General features: G+C 47.5%; 1 pseudogene; it reads left to right on the top strand.

The window, feature by feature from the left end:
* Positions 1-6,040: 6,040 nt before the first annotated feature.
* LOC136488155 (uncharacterized) lies at positions 6,041-7,275 on the top strand (annotated as a pseudogene).
* The last annotated feature ends 799 nt before the right edge of the window (positions 7,276-8,074 follow it).

The following is an 8,074-nucleotide window of genomic DNA, read 5'->3' as shown; positions in this document are numbered from 1 at the left end:
TCGTGAGAAACTTTCCAGAAAACTCACTATGCAAAAAAGTTCAACAATGTCTTTAGGACTAGTTACGACCTTCAGGACCATAGGGCATAATGTGGGATTATTTCTCAGTGGCGTTCTCCCCTTGAGTCCTCCAAATCTCTTAAATGCCATTCTGATTTCTCGGACGTATTTGTGAACGTAGTAGCTGGTAAGGACTTAGTGAACAAATCAGCCAGATTGTTGCATGACTTTATTTGCAGAATACTTACCTCACCTTGCTTCTGGAGTTCATGAGGATAGAAGAACTTGGGAGCTATATGCTTAGTCATATTGTTTTTAATATAGCTAGTTTGCATTTGTGCAACACAAGTTGTGTCATCTTCGTAGATAATTGTGGGGTTGGTGAGGATTCTTTCAAGGAGCATGCTCAAGCAATTGATGGTTATTAAAATTCCTTTTCTATTTTTCAACCCTCTGAAGGCAACCAGAACACTCCCCTCCCCCGAGCGTTCCTAGCGGCGACTCAGGGGTCTCCACGCCAGCGCCCTAGGGCCACCCCCTCCTCGCCTCACCTCCGTCCGCCGTCGCTGCCCTCCGGTGCGCGGTGGCGGAGGCCCGCGGGGGCCCGAAAAAAGGTTACCGCCTATAGCACCCCATCCCTCCCCTCGCTTCTACCACCCTCACCTACCCTCTTCTTCTCCGGCGAGGTAGGGAGGCCGGCCGGCCAGATCCGAGCTCCCCCGGGCTGGATCTGGCATCTACACCACGCTCACACCTTACTCCTCGGCCTCGGGTGCGTACGGCGGTGGCTAGGTCTGGGCAACCGGCGCTGGCGGCTGGCACCTAGCGGCGGTATATGACGAGGATGGGTGGCCAGACGGCCGGATCTAGCCCCCCAGTTCCAGATCTGGCGTCTCTGGCATCGGCGTTGGCGGTGGCCGGTGCCCTTTTGGGGTGCCAGGGGCTGGCCATGGCCATGGGGCAGCAGCAGCCTTCTCGGCCACACGCCTACCCGCCTCGGGCGGCTGCTGGTGGCTGGGAACGCGCGCCTGCCCGCTACGGTCGATAGCTAGTGGATGGGGCCGTGGCCTGCTCCGGTCGGCCGACGACTGGCGGCTGGCGGCCGGTTCGGCCCTACGACGGCCTGCTCTGGTGCCCTTTGCCGGCAGACTTGCTAGGTCGCACGTCTACCAACACGGTGGATGGTGGCCGGAGTTTGGGTCCTGTGAGCGGGATGGGCCCCTTGTGGTGGCGGTTTAACAGTCGCTAGGTGAAAACTCTGCCCGACTTCTTGCGTCGGGTCGGTAGCGGTGGCAATCCCTATGTCATCTACCTTCTTGGAGGCATCGTCGAAGTGCTGTTCGCTACGTGTGTCGTCGGGGGCAGCTTTGGGATGAAAGTCCATCTTGTGCATTCCTTCCGGCGTCGTTGGCATCTGCGGATGTCATCCCCTTGGAGGCTTCGTTGGGGCACTTCTATTGTCGTTCCTCATCTCCTGCCAGAGTGGCTCCTCGCTGTGCTGCGCCTGCGTGTGCTTCAGCTTACTCAACGCTTTGGTCTGTCTAGCCTGGTGTGATGTTGCCGCAGTCGTTTGGTTCTTCGCAACGGATGCTTGGCCGCTTGCTCTTGGGCGGATGCTTTGCCATCAACGTCGCTTTGGGCTCCCCCTCATGTAGTTGCTGCTGATTGTGTGATGGACACCCTCGCTTGTGGATTCTTTGCCGCGTTCTTTGGCGGATGCTTTGCCGCCGGGTGGATACTTTGCTGCCGCAGTCGTCTCTTATCGGTGGATGCTTTGCCACCACGGCTTCGTCTACTATATTGGCAGCCTTGTGTTGAAGTTTTTTTCATTGCAGGTGTAGTAGGTTAGGTTTGTGGTAGGGGGTCTCCCCCTTTCGCCTTTCTTTATGTACCGTTGTCGTTTAGGTTCCTAACCACCCTCTCTGTGGTTCTATAACTAGCACTATGTGATCTCGCATGATCTCATAGTTGCGTCGTGTATGCCATTCTTTTGGCTCTCTTCATCTTAATGAAATACGAGTCAAGTCGTGTTCTCGAAAAAAAATTTTCAACCCTCATCATCCTAGCCCCCATGCTTTTCACTAGTACTCTAGGGCTCATCTTCTAGCACTCAACTCCCCAAAAGTGTTTATATCATCTTATTTCCACATTGTTTTGTGTTAGTTCTTTTAAGAAACAGTTTGGAAATGTTCTACATGATTTTCTATACAAATTAAGGTTTTCCTTTTTAAATTTTGGCTGAATTTCTTCTATCAACGGTAGATTTTGATATTTCTAATATTCCTATTTATCTGTCACCAAAACCTTGAATTGATTTTCACGAACCAAGTGAGTGCATCGCCAAATAGAGGAGTTAATAGCCTACTAGTAAGGTTAGTACATATCAACAATTACAAACTAGATGATACCCTGCACGTTGCTGCGGGAATTTTGTTGCATTAACTCGAGGAGAGCCTCATATGCAGCGGCATTTGCTATGAGTTTGTCACTGCATTTCATTCGCTCATGATGTTTGTTGTCTGGTGTGGAGGTGGAAACACACAGTTGTTGAATGTAGCCACAATGGTTAAAACACAAATAAAATAGCATTATGAAATAGTCCTTCTGCATTATATCTGAATTATATTTGAATTTATATGTTTGTGTATCTAAGGATGGGACATTGAAGTAGAGGAAAAGAGAAAAAAGGACTAGGCGACTCAATCTCAATAGTTTTGTTGCTTGACCATAGTGTCAAATTTTAAACCATATATTTTGAGGCATATTCCCAACGATATTAGGTAGAGAGAAACTTCATTCATCATACCAACAAATTCGAGAAGTACATGTATACATTTTTTACTGTAGTAGTTAAGTGTTAAAACATAGTTGTGCTTGAGAAGGTAAAGTAAGTCAGCAGTGAGTAAACGAAAAGGAATAAGAAAGGACCTGTAAAGTAAGACCTGCTGATGTGGCAATTCTAAAGGCAAGAAAATTGATCAAAATAGAGATGGTAACAGGAAACATCTGAATATCTGAAGTATCCCAATATGGCCTTGGAACTATGGACGTGACCATCATATACACTTGTCGATGGATTGGCGTATCTCCGATGATGCTCTTATCAACAATGGCAGTATGGAGGCCTTGTGAGAGGAGGCTGTCAATTTCATGGCACATATACTACATGAGAAAAAAATATGAGACCTTTACACCATGGTGCCTCATAAGTAGAGTATGATTGTATTAACATAAAATGGTTCGACTACATAAATCACAGCCTGCAAGGAAATTGCTACTTTAAGATGATGAGCTCAGCGAATAAGACAAAGGTAAAATATAAATGAAACACCTGCTGCATACTTGCATGCCGGCTAAAAGAAGATGATGCACTAATCTTCATTATGTCTTGTACCCATTAACTCTCATAAGAGTCAATGTGCCTAAAGAACTACACAGTCAATATCATTACCATGATTTTGTTGCCGACTTTGGTCAAAATTGAGGCACTCTTACCTGAAAAACCATAAAAGAAAAGAAAATTCAATAACTCTTTCACTGAGCATACTTGTTCAGGAGACACTGAAGGAGACATATGACAGAATTACCTCAGTTAACAATTTAGTGGGCATACATCTAGATGAAACTCACATTTTGGTTGGCGGCATTGACGCTGATGAAACTCACAGCTTGGTTGGCGGCATTGACGCTGAAGATGAGAAGGACAAATGGAGGCATAGACTGTGATATCGTGGGGCTGGCAGCAGGCACAAACTCTGTAGATATTCCCTTGTTGGCAAATCGTCGAGCATCTTTGGAGCAATAGCGCAATCACGAAATCATGGCAACTCGTCGAGCATCTTTGGAATCACGAAATCATGAAACCTGACAAATTGTAAACATCAACCTTAGGGATATTAACCTTTGGGATAGGAGAAAGTAGGAGACGACCACTTGCCTGGGCACTTGTCTGAGCGGAGGCCGGAGGGTGATGGCCGAGATGAGAGCGCGATGATTTTAAAGGCAGTGGCGGCAGATAGATGAAGCAGGCGGTAGATGAAGCAGTTTCTTGAGCATCCAGCGATTGGATCGAATAAATGCAATGGAGCAGTTTCTTCAGCCTCTTCAGCATCCAGCGATTGGATCGGATAAACGCCGGTATGATGAGATTGGATTGCATAAATGGAGCAGTACGTTGCAGGAGCATTAGTGAAGGGATTGTGGGTGAGGGGAGTGGAAGGGATTAGATGGAAGCAGAAAGCAGAAGAGGGAGAGGCACGGGAGTTCCAGCGTGCGTTCGAGGGAGGACCAGGAGAGTTTGTGTATTCGTGTGGGTGAGGACGACGCGAGTGCCTGCGAGGAGAGAAAGGCTGACCGATGGTTGTCTGCTGGTGTGGGCCAACGCTGACATGGCTCGCTGAGAACGTAGGAAAATATGTTAATGGGGTTCTTCTATTTAGGTACAGGAGATATACACATGATTACTACTAAGGACAATCTCAGCTGGGTTTTCACACGGGTTTCATTCTCATTTAAAATTATGACACATCAGCTAATTTGCTTAGTTGGCATGCATGGTATTTATAAGGAAAGAGAGAAACAGAGATTCGTTAGGATGAAACCCATCCATCACTTTTACTAACACAATATAAAATGTAGTGAAACCTCCACATTTACGTGAAACCTCCACAATTGCAAGGCTATATATTTTATATGCTACATTTGATCATACCACCATATCACAATTAAGTGATGTGGCTAGCATACTGTCATGAAATTGTGTAATGATATGGACTGTTGCATTCACTTGTAAAGTTGATGTGGCATTCTTGGTAACTATGCATTGAAACTTTGTATTGAGACTGACATAATAGCTACAATATTTGTTAAAATAATGATCGACAACCAACTAACTATTAATTAAGATTTATTAAAAATCTAGGGTACATCCGTACATGACCATTGAATGACTTCGTGATCAAGAGCCTATTAGGGTAGTCTCAGCTCAGAAACTAAGATGATTTCTATGGGTATACATTAGAACATCAATTAAGTAAAATGGTGATGTGTCACTTATACCAGAAAAACTATTGCCACGTGAGGAAGAAATATGAAAGATTGATTATAGGAGAGAGAAAACATGTGATTGAATAGAAACTATCTTGAAGGAACTATGCATTGGGAATACTATGATTTCTTTATGTCTGTACGACTTAGCAAGTATGGAAACTATCTAATAATTCTAGGATAGGACTGTCCAAACAAAGCATGTATTTCCAAACATAAAGATTGAACACCACACTTAAGATAGTGAGCATAACGATGCCTTTGTGCATCTGGTCGGCCGTGGACCAGATCACATGCCTTGCCAGATCAGTCTCGCAAAATTCTATGGGTTGAACGCGGAAGAATGGAAAGTTTGAATGGAGTAAGCCATTTGTAATCAGATTGCAAAACTTCTTTTGGTACTTATAGTTGGAGCAAAGGCGGATGCAACCGGAGCAGTGGAACCCCCTGGAGCCCCCATTAATTTTTTGGCAAAGTTCTATAGTGTAGGTGGGGCTGAGACTTAAGATCGAGCAGCAGTCGGAGGTATGTGTTGTTCAGCCCCCCCCTAAAATTTTTCCTGGATCCGCCGCTGAGTAGGAGGACACCCACACAAAAAAATCAGGGCACTTTGCTTTGCTACATCTATCATGGTCACTATATGTGGCTAACACTGCAAACAGAACATATATCTTTTTGACAGGTGAACATAAAGACATCATTGGTAAAGAGAGGTCATGGAGATCCACCATGAGCACAGCAGTGAAAACATGACTCCTGCCTAAACTTTCATATAATGCTAGTCACCTTCCTCGAATCATGGGCACACCGGCCAACAACCCATTGTCGATGTAAAGCATTCGAAGTCAGCACTAAGCAGGTAGAAAGGAAGTCCACTACAAAATGTTTTAATACCGAACTCAGTGGAAGCTTATAATTCCACAGGTAAACACTTTTTACCCTACCAACCACAACACAACTCACAAATTGTTGCCTATATAAGCGTAGCTACCCCATGCACCAATGCAAAACCAAGCGATCTGCCAACATGGCACCAAGAAGAGCTTCCACGCATGCGGAAGCACTCATCAAGATGACATGCATGGACGCATGGTGGCACTCGCCATCGTGCTGCTCGCGCCATGCTGCGTGGCATCCTCGAGGTCACTGCTGCTGGTCTCCTCCTCATTCGCCGATGCACCGGAAGGCAGCCAGCAGGCCGGTGCCCCAGCGCCGGCGGCGGTGCTAGAGCCGCAGCCGCCGGCTGCCGATGCCGCAGCCCCGCCGGTAGGATCTCCAGAGTCCGCCCCTGTCGTCGCCGCGCCGCCACTGTTGATGGGTCCCCACGGCCAGCACATGAAGAGCAAGCATAAGGGCAAGAACCACGAGAAGGCAGCACCACCAAAGTCCAAGCACCACCACCCGAAGGCGCCGCCCAAGCACCATGGGCACCACGCGCCTTCGGAGCCCGAACCAGAACCGGCCGTTTCGCCACCCGCGCCGCCGCCGGAGCCGTACACACCAGGTGCGCCGGCGGCCGACAGCCCCCACGGCCAGCAGAACCCGCCGTGGCCGCGCCCGCTGGGCACCGGCCACTGGCTGCCGCTGCCGCCGTTCCCGCTCCACCCGCCGCCGCTGCCTGCATGGCCGCACCCGCAGCCGCACCCATGGAACAACCCGTGGCCGCCCCTGCCTCCGTTCCACCCGCCGCCATTCCCAGCGTGGCCGCACCCCGGCCCGGGCGGCAAGTGGCCGCCGCTGCCTCCATTCCCGTTCCACCCGCCGCCGGTGCCCGCGTGGCCACACCCGGGGGGCAACTGGCCGCCGCTGCCGCCGTTTCCGTTCCACCCGCCGCCCATGCCGGCGTGGCCGTGGCCTCGAAATCCAGGAAACCCATGGACGCCGCCGTCCGCGTCCTTGCACGGCAGCGATGGCGTCCCTGCCACGACGGTGCAGCAGGACCCCAAGAACTGAGTCATCACTGACGCATGCGCGCGTGCTCTTTTGCCCGGATAACACGAGAGGAATTTTATATTACTATAGTCAATTTGTTTCCGCTAAAGGAGAGATCGATCGATGATCGCATACGCTGTAAAATTAATTATGATTTGTGGTAATTTGATCAGGCTCAAGAGCCATGATTATGATATGAATAAAATCAGACGAGAAGTTTAAAGTTCTTGCGATCATCCCTTCGATGATTCCAGGAAAAGTATAGATCATCCCTTCATCAGAATTCAGAAATTCAGTACGGAGTAGTTCTTTTTCTTCCCTGATGGAGCGACAAGGAGAACGCATAGCATTCAATGATTGGCCGAGATCCGAAGCCTTGCCGGACGTTCTCTGCTGCTGCCTCTAATTGTGTTTCTATCTAGGCTTATTGGAGTGGCTTTTTTTACTTAGTAGCTAGCGTGCCCATGCGTTGCTACGAGACAACTAAACTTTTGTACTAAACACGAGGATCGCACGATATGATAACAATACTGTCAAATTAAATACCGACATTAAAGTGACATTTAATCCAAAAAGTAAAGTTCGTGAAATTAACACGGTCACGAAAAGCACGACGTCGCAGGCTCACTAACTCTACTGTATAGATCTTTCTTTGCATTGCAATGGGAACAAATAATGCCTGTTGTATTGTTACAAAAATGATAATGCAAACATGATGTTCGGAATGTCAATATTACAAATTGAATTTTGCGCATGGCTAAAATTCTCATTGATGGTTTGCAATCATCAAGGTATGTATTTATAGTATTGTACATTTGTGCATACGCATATAAAAGTTCATATCACCATAACAAGACCAGTACTCCTCCTTAACCTTTTAGAACTAGCCATCTCTTTGAATTATCAGTTTGCTTTATACAGGATTGGTATACCAAGGCCACATTTCTTCATATTTTAGATAATAACGTGCCTTCAACTATATGCGGTGTGGTGTGCGGGGGGCTGTGCGTTGCAAAGGGAAAAAATTAAGGCTGTGTCATCCGTGGTCAACTATTCTTATTTCCTGTTGCCTTGAATTTGTTTTGTTCTATCCATA

The sequence above is a fragment of the Miscanthus floridulus genome, chromosome 10, assembly GCF_019320115.1.
Source record: "Miscanthus floridulus cultivar M001 chromosome 10, ASM1932011v1, whole genome shotgun sequence".
NCBI classification, from domain to species: Eukaryota; Viridiplantae; Streptophyta; class Magnoliopsida; order Poales; family Poaceae; genus Miscanthus; species Miscanthus floridulus.
The sequence above is the reverse complement of the archived record's forward strand: the minus strand, read 5'-3'. Positions and strand labels throughout refer to the sequence as shown.